Consider the following 12,490-nt stretch of genomic DNA (forward strand, 5'->3'; position numbering starts at 1 on the left):
TCCCCCCTCCGCGTCCCCTCCCCTCCGCGCCCGCGCCCCTCCGCATCCCTCGCCCCCACCCTCCGCCCCCCAGTGCGCCCCCCCGCGCCCCCCCGCCCCGCTCCGGGGCTCCCCGCCTAGCTCGCTGCCGCCCCCAGCTACGCCCCGGAGTCCCCGCGCCCCGGGGCCCGCGTCCGCGGGGGGACAGCCGCGGGGAGCATGCTCAGTCGGCCCGAGTCACGGGGCGGGGCGGGGCTCCCCCTTCCCCTCCCCCCTCCCCCCGCGCGCTCCCGGGCACCCACTGGGGCGCTCTCGGGCCGCGCCTCCCTCCGCCCTGCCTCCCCCGCCCGGGCCGCGGGGCGAGGACAAGTCTAGGGACATAAATAAATAAATAATTCCATTCACGCGGTGGCGGCGCGGCGAGCCGGCGGCGGCGGGGGCGGCGGCGCCCCGGGGTGCGGGACGGCGGGTGAAGTAAGTGCCCCGGCGCGGGCGCGGGCGCGGGCGCGGGGAGGGAGGGGAGGGGAGGGGGGAGCGGGGAGCGGGGAGGGGAGGGGGGAGGAGGGGAGGAGGGGCGGGGGCGCGCCTCCGCGGGGCCGCACGCGTGGGTCAGGGCAGCGCCCCGGGGCCCCGCGGAGGCACAGGCCCCCCCCCCCAGGCGGCCGCGGGAGGGCGCGCAGGGCAGGGGCGCGCAGGGGAGGGCGCCGAGGGCCCCCGGGCGGGGAGGGGGGGACGCGGCCACGCGGCTCCCGGGCGGGTCCCCGACAGGCGGGTCCCGTGCGGGCCGGGGCAGCCCCGGGCGCGGCGGAGGCGGGGAGCGGCGCTGCAGGACGGGGGGGGGGGGCGGCGGCAACGGGGCGGAGGCGTCGCGGTCCCCTCCGGCTGCAGAGCGGGGCGCGGGGGGCCTGCGTGGGGCGGAGGGAGCGCGGCCGCCACCAGAGGCCGCCCCCGGGCGCCGCCCCCCCCCCCGCGGCCAGAGGGGCTGCTCACGGCCTCGGCGGGGGCGGGCCGCTCTGCGGGGGGCTGCGGGGTTTGGGGTGTGCTGCGGGGATGTGGAAGTTGCACACGCGCGCACGCGCACACCGAGGAAGCGCGCCGCGGTTTCCCCGCAGGTGACCACCAGGAGCAGAGGCGCCCAGTGGGTTGGGTCGAGGGAGGCCGCTGGTGTTTGCAGGAGAGCTCGTGGCCTACGTCCTCGCCCCCCGTTTCCCGGTCCAAAAAGGGGCGCCGTGGAGCCGTAAGAGTGAGCCCCGGTGAGGGCAGCGGCCTGGGGGAGCCCGGCGGGGCCGCGGGACGCCCTTCCCTGGCGCCGCTGCCTGGGCCGCACGCAGGTGAGCGCGGAAGCGCTGCAGACCTCGGGTGAGCTCCGGGAGCCTCCAGCTCCAAGCGTGCATTTCCAGGGAGAGGCGCCGAGACCCAGAGCCGGACGGGGGTTGCAGACAGTGGAAGAGGGAGCCAAGAGGTCAACAAGGTGACCCTTCTTGGCTCCTCGTAAAGCGATCGTAGCTCCACTTTGTGCTTCTGAACACACTGCCCTGAAAGCAACCTAAGCGGGCAGGCAACGGAGTGATTCAGTGAAAGGGAAAGATCATTACCTTAAGCAACTCGGTGTGTTGTGTAACGACTCATAAAGTCAGAGGCGGTTGGGGCTTTCTTTTTTTTCCCCACAAAACTCACATCAGCAGTTTGCAATTACGTACTGCTTGTCCCCCCAGGGAGTGTTTTAATAATGGTTAGTGATCTAGAGTTTTAACGTTGGTTTCCCAATATTCAAGTTCTTGAATCCTCCCAAAAATGCTCAGCCTCTTTCTGGAGACGCATGGACTCTTTTATGATATCTGGCTTACGTTTTCAGCCGGGAGCCCTCCTGAAGGGAAGAAGGGCAGACTGACCTATAGAAAAATATCTTTTATCCAGAGTCATATTCCTGGATCATGAGTCTGGAATAAAAGGAGACTCTTGCATTTACTTTTACGTCTCTCTTCATTCACTATACTTTTTTTTTTTTTTTTTTGAGACATTCAGAGTTAGACACAGACTTCAAGGTCAATTTCGTACTTTTGTAAGGTTAAGTAATTATTTAACAATCTCCTCCTTGGTTTTTCTTATCCCTACAATGTGGTTGGTGCTACCTACCCTAAAGTGCTATTATGAGGAATAACATATAGAGAAAACAGCTAAAATATAGACTAGCAATTTTTGAACCCCTTGCACCATTCCAGACACTGCACTGTGGTTATCAAGATGGATGAGGCTGACGTTCCGCTCTCAAAAAATTCACATGTGGCCATCCGGGTTAATCTTCCTCCTATACTTTTGTTGTTGTCAGATAGATGTGTTTTTTATTTTTCAAAAAAATTAAAAGTTTTTATTTAAATTCCAGTTACTTAACGTACAGTGTAATATTAATTTCAGGTGTATAATATAGTGGTTCTACACTTTCATACAACACCCGGTGCTCATCACAATATCCTATTAGCTTTTTACCAATTTCCTTCTCAATGGAGGAAAGGAGACATACATCCTACTAACTTGAAAGGGATTTTGCTGTTGTAAGAAATAAGAACTACTAAAAGGCAATTTGAGAAGGGCACCCCCACCTCAGAAACTGGTGTGTGCAGCCCATTAGTTTGCCTATTGAGTACAGATAGGAAATGGAGGGTTTTCTTCTTGCCTTGGGGGAAAAACACTCTTTCCTTGGAAATTATCCTTACCAATGACTTGATTTCCATTTTTTTGGAAGAAGAGGCTGGCCTGCAATTTCTATGCTTTGGACAGAGTACAATCCACCTACTCGGAGAAGCCCAAGAGTATAGTATTATAGTATCTCTGTAATGGTTACCAAGTTCTCTGCATTGTGCTACTACTTTCTGTAAGTCTGTTGGTTTAGGCACAAAGAATTAACTTGTTCAGGTTGCACAGCTGGAGGCCCAGGTCTCTGGGACAAAGGAGGGAAGAGGGTAAAAGCAGGACCTCTGTAGCCTGGTCAGTCTGGGTTTTCATCTTGGCTCTGCCATTTACTAGCTAGGACAAATTTCTAAACCTCTCTAGGTCTTGATTTCTTCATGTGTGAAGACTTCTCAAAAACTTTCTTCATGTGCAAAAAGAGGATAATTCAATTTCACATAATGGGAGTAAAGGTCAAATGAGATAATACCCGTGAAACGCTGCTTAGCACTGTGCCAACCACGTGCATTGTGGCAGCTAGTGGCACATATTAAATATGTGGCCTTGAGGCTTTTAGGTTCTTATAAGGATGACTGGTTTATTCTTCTTAACAGATATTTGAGAACCCTTAGAAGTGCCGTGTTTCCCATTAGACGGCCTACCGGAGTTGGATTGTGTCATAAACTGTTACACGGACTCTCATTGTCTGAGGTCATTTTGGTTTGTCACAGGCTTTCTCAAAACTGGATCAAAGTGATTAGGAAACATATTGAGAAACAACTGTACACCAAGTCTCAGTCAGAAACAGACCTTAAAAAAAATTTAAAGAGAAAGTGTTGTTTTCTCAATTGGTCCCCAAAATGGTGATCCCTGGGGTCTAGTCTGCCTATTTGGGGGAATCCAATCGTTTACAATCATAATGTGAGAGAATAGCCTAATAGGGACGATTGTCTAGAGAAAAAAACAAAACATTTACCCTATATACATGGCAGCTAGTAAACGAGAAGGGGTATGAGCATTTATGGATAAAATAATCAAGAACACTGGGGAAAGAATTAACCACAAGTTACACAAGTTGGACTTGACTATAATAAAACCAGTCCAGCTAGCACTGGACTGAGTGGTAATTGGGTGCACCAGAGACGCTTTCAACATACTCATAAATATCAGTGTTAACAGTGATGCCAGTATTTTTGAAAACATTTTCTTGTCCAAATACAAAAATCTCTTGCAAATGTTTTCATTAATATTCATTGAAATCCCAAATGAGTTCGTGAAAATCTTGCAGGGCATTTGAGTGACAGCTAGGCAATGCTGGCATAAAGATACTTGTGTTAAAACTTTTGTGCAATTAGGATAGCCTTATAAAAATTGACGTGCAATTCAATTATCTAAACTGATAATTTTTTTGTAATATTTAGCTTTAAACAGCAATTTTTCGGTTAGAAATATTTGGTTCAAATGGTAAACACAAAAATATTTGTTTAGAAAAATGAAGATCTGCATAAAGTGTTGGTATTTTTTAGAAAATTCTCTTGTGTCACTAAGACTGTTTCCTTACCTAATAACACGATAAATGTGTTCTTATTAATCATCTATACCCCTAAACAGATTCTGATTAGAGCTAATATGCAGATGAATTATAAATTATAAGAAGAAGCTGCCCTGCCAAGTAATTTACTTGCAGACCACTTTCTTTTGGAACTAGATTAGATAAGAATAAACAGCAAAACTAAAAGGCATGAATTTACTTGAACAGTTTCTAAGGGATGAACTGTAAAAGTGGTACTTGCCTTGTTTTAAATCTGATTCTCCGAAATTTCAGAATCCAAAGTTCTGTCGGCTCTTCTCAACTATGTAAAAGGTGTATTCAGTGATAAACAGCATCATGTGACATGTGACAGTGTTTCCCAACAGGTGATACTGTTGGCATTTTGGCAGGACACCTCTTTGTGTGGGAATGCCTCTTTCACTGCAGGACATTTAGCGTCTATGACCTCTGTCCTCCATATGCTGATAGCTTCCCCTCAGTCATGGTGATTACCGAAAATGCCTCCGATGTTTAAATATACCTCCTGGAAGAATGGAATCAGATGCGGCTGAAAACTATTGGCCAGTAGGATCAAATTGAGAATTTCTGAGAAAATTATCCTTGAGATCAGAGTATCTCCAAAAGCATCTTCTGCTTTTTCTTCAAAAGACAAGCTCATGTGAAAATACCTGGATTTGAAGGAATAAGTTCTTTTTTGTAAGGTATAGTAATAATCAGGTTATCCTAGGTTCCAAACTCTCATTTGTTTTAACCTGTTAGGCTTTGGCAATATTGGCACCTGTTGCTTCTTAAACTCCTGTTTTGGCTTCCAGGCACTCCTTGTTCTTCCTCTTACTTCTCTGACTGCTTATTTGCAGCTCCTTCTTTCCTTCTGCTTTTATCTCCTGCTCAGTTTTTCTTTTGTGTATATTCTGTTGATTGACAAAGCTCATCCTATGTGACCTCTGCTTTCTCTTTGGTAGGAATAACTCCGATGTCATTATCTTCAGCCTTGACCTTCACTAAGCTTCAAGCTGACCTTCCCAAGTGCCTGCTGGACAGCTCCCCTTCCCTGTGCTGCTGACACCTTCAACAACATCCTCTGGACTCTCTGTCTCCCTTCTTTCCTTTGCTCCTACTGCTGTTATTGATATTAGCATTCTAGTTTAGAAGGTTGGAGACTTCCCTCCTGGTCTTGCATCTCCAAGTCAGTTGCTGAGATCTGACAATTGTACAACCAAAATACTTCTTTCATACTTTGCTCTTTTCTGCTGTTGCCACAGAGTTTGGGCACCTTTGACGTACTCCCTAGAATCATGTCAGTCTATTAGTGGCTCTTCTCAGCTCTAGCCTCTTACTCTATTACTTAATTCTGTCCTTTGTCACGACATAGTCTTCTGGAAGTACACCTCCCTCTCTGATATGTTCCTAACACTTTAGTGACTTCCATTTCCTGGGTCTAAGGACTAGCATTTCAGTCCTTATAATTCCCAAAAAACTTTTCTGGGCTCATCTCCCACCATCATCATATGGGAGTCCAATTGAAATGTGCTTTCTGGCTCATTTATCTGCATTCCTTTTCCTGCCACCATACCTTTGGGCATGTTGTTTTTTCATCTTAAAATGCTCTAACTTCCTGCTATTTCCGTTTCTACTTTAATCTCCTCTTCATAACTGAACTTACACACCATATTGAAATTTCCTTTGATGCCCCTAGATAAGTTGAAAAAAAACTTTTGTAAAATTTTAGTAATGTTGCATTTGTAATCTGTCTTATTCGTTTTAAACATTTTATTATAATTGCATTTGTGTAAGTCTTTAGTTTCTCTATATAGTACAGAGTTCCGGATGCCAGGTGTAATTATCTGTACTTACATATCTTTTAACACTTTGTTGGAGTACAGAGTTGCAAGGAATTTAGAGGACTTCTGTTTCCTCCTGTTCCCTCTCATTTTTATGTACTTTAGCATCTTTAATAAACAACTGTCTATTGTTTAAGTGTACATACTGAGGCAGTCTATTTTTTTAAGGCATTTCCAATTATGACCATGTTCTTGCTTCTACCTAGAGTTCTTACTTGATGTTGAGGCCACACAAAATAAATCCCCCCTTTTTCTTTAAATTTTATTTGTTTCTTTGACACACACACACACAGAGTGTGTGCACAAGCAGGGGGAGGGGCAGCCAGAGGGAGTGGGGGAGGGAGAAGCAGGCTCCCTGCTGGGCAGGGAGCTGACATGGGGCTGCCATCCCAGGACTCTGGGATCATGACCTGAGTAGAAGGCAGACACTTGACCGACTGAGCCACCCAGGTGCCCCAATGCCTTTTCATTTTTATTGACTGCCTATAAATATGTGGTGATAGCTTACATGTCTTATATCTTCTCTATAAATTTAACATATTCAGTCTTTCTAACTGCTGTTTTTATAACCTGGTTAGGGCCACTGTATTTTTGGAGGCATTCAAGTTTAGAAAAGTCTGCATAAGAAATTGGTGAGTTGGAAAAAGAAAAGAAAAACGAAATTGGTGAGTTGTTACCTCAAATCAACCTCGGGAACTAGCATAAGTCGTGCTTATGATTTTCAGAGGCATAAGCAAGAACCGATTCAGGTCAAGTTAGTCTTGCTAAATAAGCTAAATTAAGCCTTGTTTGTATGACTAAACTGGTTTTGTCCACTCGGGAATTTTCAAGGCTGATCTCTGTTTGTTTTTTTATTTTAATAATACTATTTAATTGCCTTCTCTGTGTCTGATTTTTATATATAATATCTCTAATTATTATTATTACCATGTAAGATAGATTATATTCATTTACAGGTAGAATAAAGACTCAGCAAAATAAGGCTGTCCATTAGGGAACCCCAAGAGTCAGGGCCTCAGTAGATGTTTTAATGCAGGTAAGATGCTAATGGCAACTAAATCTTGCTCCCATGTCTTAAATTATTTCAAATCAGTAAGTAATTAGCATTGCTATATGAAGTATTCTACATGGAGAGCTTACCTTATACAAGGTATCATTCCTGACACCCTGAGGAGACTGTAATTTCAGAGATATTCTCAATGGGTGTAGTAGGTACGAGTATAATCCAGAGTGGAATTGTCAAAATAAACAGTAGAGAGCAGTGATAGTCTGCAACAGAGGTTGACAAACTGTAGCCCTTGGGCCATATCTAGCCTGCTGCCTATTTTTGCTAATGAAGTTTTCCTGGAATATAACTACACCCATTTGTTTTTGCATTCTTGGTGGCCAATTAATTTCCTACTGCTGTATAGAGTTGACTAAGCCCATAAAACCTAAAATATTTACTATCTAGCACTTTGAGGAAAATATATTTGTTGATCCCTGCACTAGGATTTCAGAAGAGCGAGACTTTACTATGTAACAGAGGAATCCAAAAGGACTTTAATGAATGAAGTGGAATTTGTTTTAGAGCTCAGAGTATAGTCTTTAAGTGAAATTAGATGCTGAATGTAGGTGCCACAAAACTCAAAAGCAAACACATGGACAAATGTAAACATTCACTGAACAAGGATCATAGCATTATATATAATCCGTGTAATATTATAACAATTTGTTTGTGAGTGTACCTTTTGTAAGTATTCATCTAGAACAATGATTCTTAAACTTGATGAGACCTTTGAACCAATTGGTGAATTATTCATTTATTTATTAAGATTTTATGCATTCATTTGAGAGAAAGAGAGAGAGGAGCAGAGGAGGAGGAGTAGAGAGTGGAGGGGCAGAAGCAGAGGGGGAGGGGACTCCATGCTAACTAAGCAGGGAGTCCAATGAGAGACTCTATCCCAGGACTCCTAAATCATGACCTCCTCTAAAGCCAAGAATTAGGTGCTTAACCGACTCAGTCATCCAGAGACCTCCAATCGGTGATTTATTTAAAGATATATATATATATTTTTTTTACTCAGTAATCTGTGATACTAAAGTATAGTCCATATGGAAAAATTACTGATCCAGAATATTATTCACTTGATCAAAGTGATTATTTCCTGTAGAGGACAGAAAAGTTTTTTTTCTCACAAGTTATCTCAATCTTCACAAAGTACGTGTGTGCTACACATGTGTTAATTATTTTTGCTAATCTCTATAGTAAAAAAATACTGGATATTGAGAACACAACTAAGTGCCACCACTGTGTCAAGAGCATTTTGTACCTTATGTAATTAAAAACTTAGAATAGCCTTAGATAGTTTAAGACAGTAAGCTAGTAAATAGACTACCATGATTCAATATGATCAAGAAGTTGACTTTTTTTAAAAGGGAACTTTTGGAAATGGGACATAGATAGGAATGGACTTCAATAATTTTTTTAAAAAATAAGCTTGCCAATTTGTTCTGTTGTGTGAATTCTGTTAAAAGAATTATGCCGTATTTTTGTAAAAGTTGAGTCTGCTTTCACTACAAATGCATCTGCAAATTTTTATTGAAAATACGGATGTTTAAAAAAAATACTGATGTTTTATTGACCCAGAACTTTCTATATCCTCTGTTTTGTTACTTTCTGTCTATAATCCTGTCTCTCTTTTTCTTTCTTAATGTTTGGTTGTTGATAATGTCTTCTTTTTTCCCCCTCTTTTTTCTGTAGTATCCCTTACTAATATTCATCTAGGTCCCATTTGCTTATTCCGTGGTGTCTTCAGTGTAGCAATAAAGTGCTTAATGCATTTTCCTAAAGCAATGGCCTCTTTGAAAGGAAAAATAAAGCATCAGTGCAACTTAATACCAGTGTTTTTTTGTTTTTGTTTTTTTCCTGAACTTAGAAAGCAGCAGATACTGCAGAAATATTTCCATATCGCTATATGACAAAATAATAAGTAGATAGGAAAAGGTGAATGATTCAGAAGAAGCTGCAGGGAGTATATGAAAATGTAAATCTATCCCTCATGGGCCACATTAACATCTCTGTGGAGAGTAATCTGGCCACTTGTGCCATGGAAAGAACATTAATTACACCTAGTAATGGCCTGCTACAGGATTCTCAGATACCAGTTCTCAAGCTCACTAAAAATTGTTGCCTTTTTTATCATTAATTTTCTAAGTAATAAATGCTATTAATTTAAGAAAAAAGCTGCTTCAGTGAAGAGACATGCAAATTTTTTTTGTTATTTTATTTTTATCAATGACATAGGCTTGTTACTCTATCTCAGTAAGATACCTGGGCCTATTATTTACATTTGTTTTCAGATGTTCAGTAAAAAGGGGGGGAAGAGACACTTCTGTAGACATACCACCAATTAAAAATAAAATCTTATTTTATTTATTTATTAAATATTTTTATTTGTTTATTTGAGAGAGAACAAGAGAGAGCACAAGCCCAGGAGTTGTGTGTGTGTGGCAGCGGGCGGGGGGTGGGGGTAGGGAGAGGGAGAAGCAGACTCTCTGCTGAGTAGGGAGCTCGGCCCAGGACCCTGGGATCATGACCTGAGCAAAAGCAGACGCTTAACTGACTGAGCCACCCAGGCATCCCAAAAATAAAATCGTGTTTTAAATGCTTAGAAACTTAATTACTGTTCATTGGGATACTTCACTATTTTTGATAAAGATTATTATGCATATTTGGTCTATAACTTTCATTTGATAGTGAATGTTCCATACAGCTTTTTTAGTCTATAAGCTATTTAAATCATTTCACATTTTATTAGGCCTTTTATGTTACTAGCTTTTGTTTCGTAGCAGTAATACGTTCAGATATTGAATGGTGGTCTGTAAAATCTAAATTTAAAATTGTAATTTTTAAAGTATTCTCTTGTGTCCTAAGGGTTTTCAAAAGGTTTTCTTCACTCAGATTTTTGAAATTGCAAAAGAGGAGAGAGAAGGCAAATAGCACACTCAGTGCTGGTTGCGTGCCAGTGAGAAGGCATGGGGGCTTTACATGCATTACCTCACGTAGTCCTGAAAGTCATTACCTGACAGCCTTAACAGCCCTATGATGTGTACATCATTCTCACAAATTTAGGATGGAAATGAAGCACGCATGTTAGCTAACAAAAATCCATGTTTGTCCTTCTATTCCATGTAGTCTTCCCAGGTAGAGTAGAATCTTCCATCCCTGGGTGGCTCAGCGGTTGAGCATCTAATTTTTGCCTCAGGTCATGATCCCAGGGTCCTGGGATCGAGTCCCACATTGGGCTCCCCTCGGGGAGCCTGCTCCTCCCTCTGCCTGTGTCTCTGCCTCTGTGTCTCTTGTGAGTAAATAAATAAAAGTCTTAAGAAAGAAAAGATTCTTCCGTCCCTGAACACATATTTTCTAGAAAATGAAAATATAGGGAAGATAAAAGACAAATATTTATAAAAGATAAATATTGGGATCCCTGGGTGGCGCAGCGGTTGAGTGCCTGCCTTTGGCCCGGGGCACGATCATGGAGACCCAGGATCGAATCCCACGTCGGGCTCCCTGCATGGAGCCTGCTTCTCCCTCTGCCTGTGTCTTTGCCTCTCTCTTTCTCTCTCTGTCTGTGACTATCATGAATAAATAAATAAAATCTTTAAAAAAAATAAAAAAATAAAAGATAAATATTTAGGATTCTGTCCTTTTAAATTGTGCTAATTAAAAAAAATATTTTTAAATATCAAAATCATACATGGAAGCCTTTCCCAAAACAAAAAAAGATAAAGTTAAGACAACAAGAAAAATGTTGACAGAATTTTATTTTGCCTCTCTTCCAAATTGTCGTAGCATGTTCAGGCTGCTATAACAAACACCACAGACTGAATAGCTTAAAAGCAACAGAAACCTATTTCTCATAGTTCTGGAAGCTGGCCCAGTGAGAGCCTTCCTCCTCCAGGCTGCAGACTTCTGGTTGTATCCTCACATGAAAGGGAGGGAGGCAGGAGCTCAACCACGGAGCCACCCAGGCGTCCAAGAATATCTACTTTTGAAAACAAAGTTTGATTCTCTAATGAAATAAAGTTAAAGAATCATGGCACTTTGATCATCGTATATTATTCTAATGCCTTTTAGTAACATAGCACATCAAAACCACTTCTTTTGAAATCATTAATGATTTGATTACAAAAGATGGTCCTTTTCAGAGGCCACAACAGTCCATGTAGAATTTTTTCTCACCCCAACAGACTATGTGGGGATATCATATTTGTTTAATTCAGGATTAATAGGTTAACTCAAATCTCTAATTCTACTTTTGTGGAAGAAGCCCTATGCATACAGGAATACCTGATTTGCATAACTTCTCTTTGTTTGGATTATTGTCCTTAGATTCTTGGTTTTAGAAAACTACATATTAAATACTACAGATTGTCTAAAAATAGATGGTCTATGCTCTTAATCTGTCCATAAAAATATTCAGTTAACAATGGAGCATTTCCTAGTTTACCTATCAACACTCTCCTATAAAATAGTATTTAGTAAGTGTTAATAATACCTGATAATGTTCCGATATCTTCTTGGTTGGACAATTTTTTGGAGTCAGGAAGGGATATTGTGATTACAATGCACAAATTATATTCTCTTGTCATCTATAAAGAAAAGTCCCACTAACACTGAATGAGCATTAGACACAATAAAACTTTGATAAAAAAAAGAAGGTGATAATACCAGCAAAGTTATCAGTTGTTCTTTTTTTTTTTAAGATTTTATTTATTTATTAACGAGAGACACAGAAGAGAGAGAGGCAGAGACACAGGCAGAGGGAGAAGCAGGCTCCATGCAGGGAGCTCGACGTGGGACTCGATCCCAGGTCTCCAGGATCATGCCCTGGACCAAAGGCAAGCGCTAAACCGCTGAGCCACCCACGCTGCCCGTTATCAGTTGTTCTTACATTTAGTGACTCTTCTTGTTCCTAGAGTATCTTAGATGGCTTTGCCATTGCCATAGAAATCTGTCTTTGGCTTGTTGCTGAAAGTCTCCCCAGCAACATAAAGATACTTAGATAGCGGACACTTGGGTTTTTTGGACTTTACCTTGCTCATAAGATGTCGATTTATCCTGTGAACTCTAACGTGCCAGAGTGTAAAAAGATGAACCTGTTGGAGCTTGCTTGTTGCCTCATCTTGGACCCTGGCCTGCTTCCTGCTCCATGATTTGACTCTGTTGGATCTTGGCATTGACTTTGGCCAGGACCTGGTGACTGTTCCCTGAAATGCCCTTCAGTTTAACTGGAAGGGGAAACTACAAATGACAGTCATGGGAACCTAACCGTTGCCAAAAGCCAGACTGAGAAAGGAAAGTGTCATGGACAGGCAACATCGTGATGCCTAAAGAGACTGGCTTTTAGCTTTACTACCCTGTGACTGTGACCTTTAAGTATAAATACACAGCATGGGGCTTTCATTG

General features: G+C 42.8%; 1 protein-coding gene across 4 annotated transcripts in view; it reads left to right on the forward strand.

The window, feature by feature from the left end:
* The first annotated feature begins 264 nt into the window (after positions 1 to 264).
* SLC16A7 (solute carrier family 16 member 7) overlaps positions 265 to 12,490 on the forward strand; it is a 172,676-nt gene continuing 160,450 nt past the window's right edge. For 2 of the 4 annotated variants that reach the window (XM_055327993.1, XM_055327997.1), the window contains exon 1: positions 265 to 453. The gene's annotated coding sequence lies outside the window, so the exon portion shown is untranslated. Of the gene's footprint in view, positions 454 to 4,630; positions 4,900 to 12,490 lie in introns of those variants that run through there. The other 2 variants (XM_055327992.1, XM_055327996.1) reach the window with 1 other exon arrangement.

This window comes from Nyctereutes procyonoides, unplaced genomic scaffold (genome assembly GCF_905146905.1).
Source record: "Nyctereutes procyonoides isolate TBG_1078 unplaced genomic scaffold, NYPRO_anot_genome, whole genome shotgun sequence".
Lineage (NCBI taxonomy): Eukaryota > Metazoa > Chordata > Mammalia > Carnivora > Canidae > Nyctereutes > Nyctereutes procyonoides.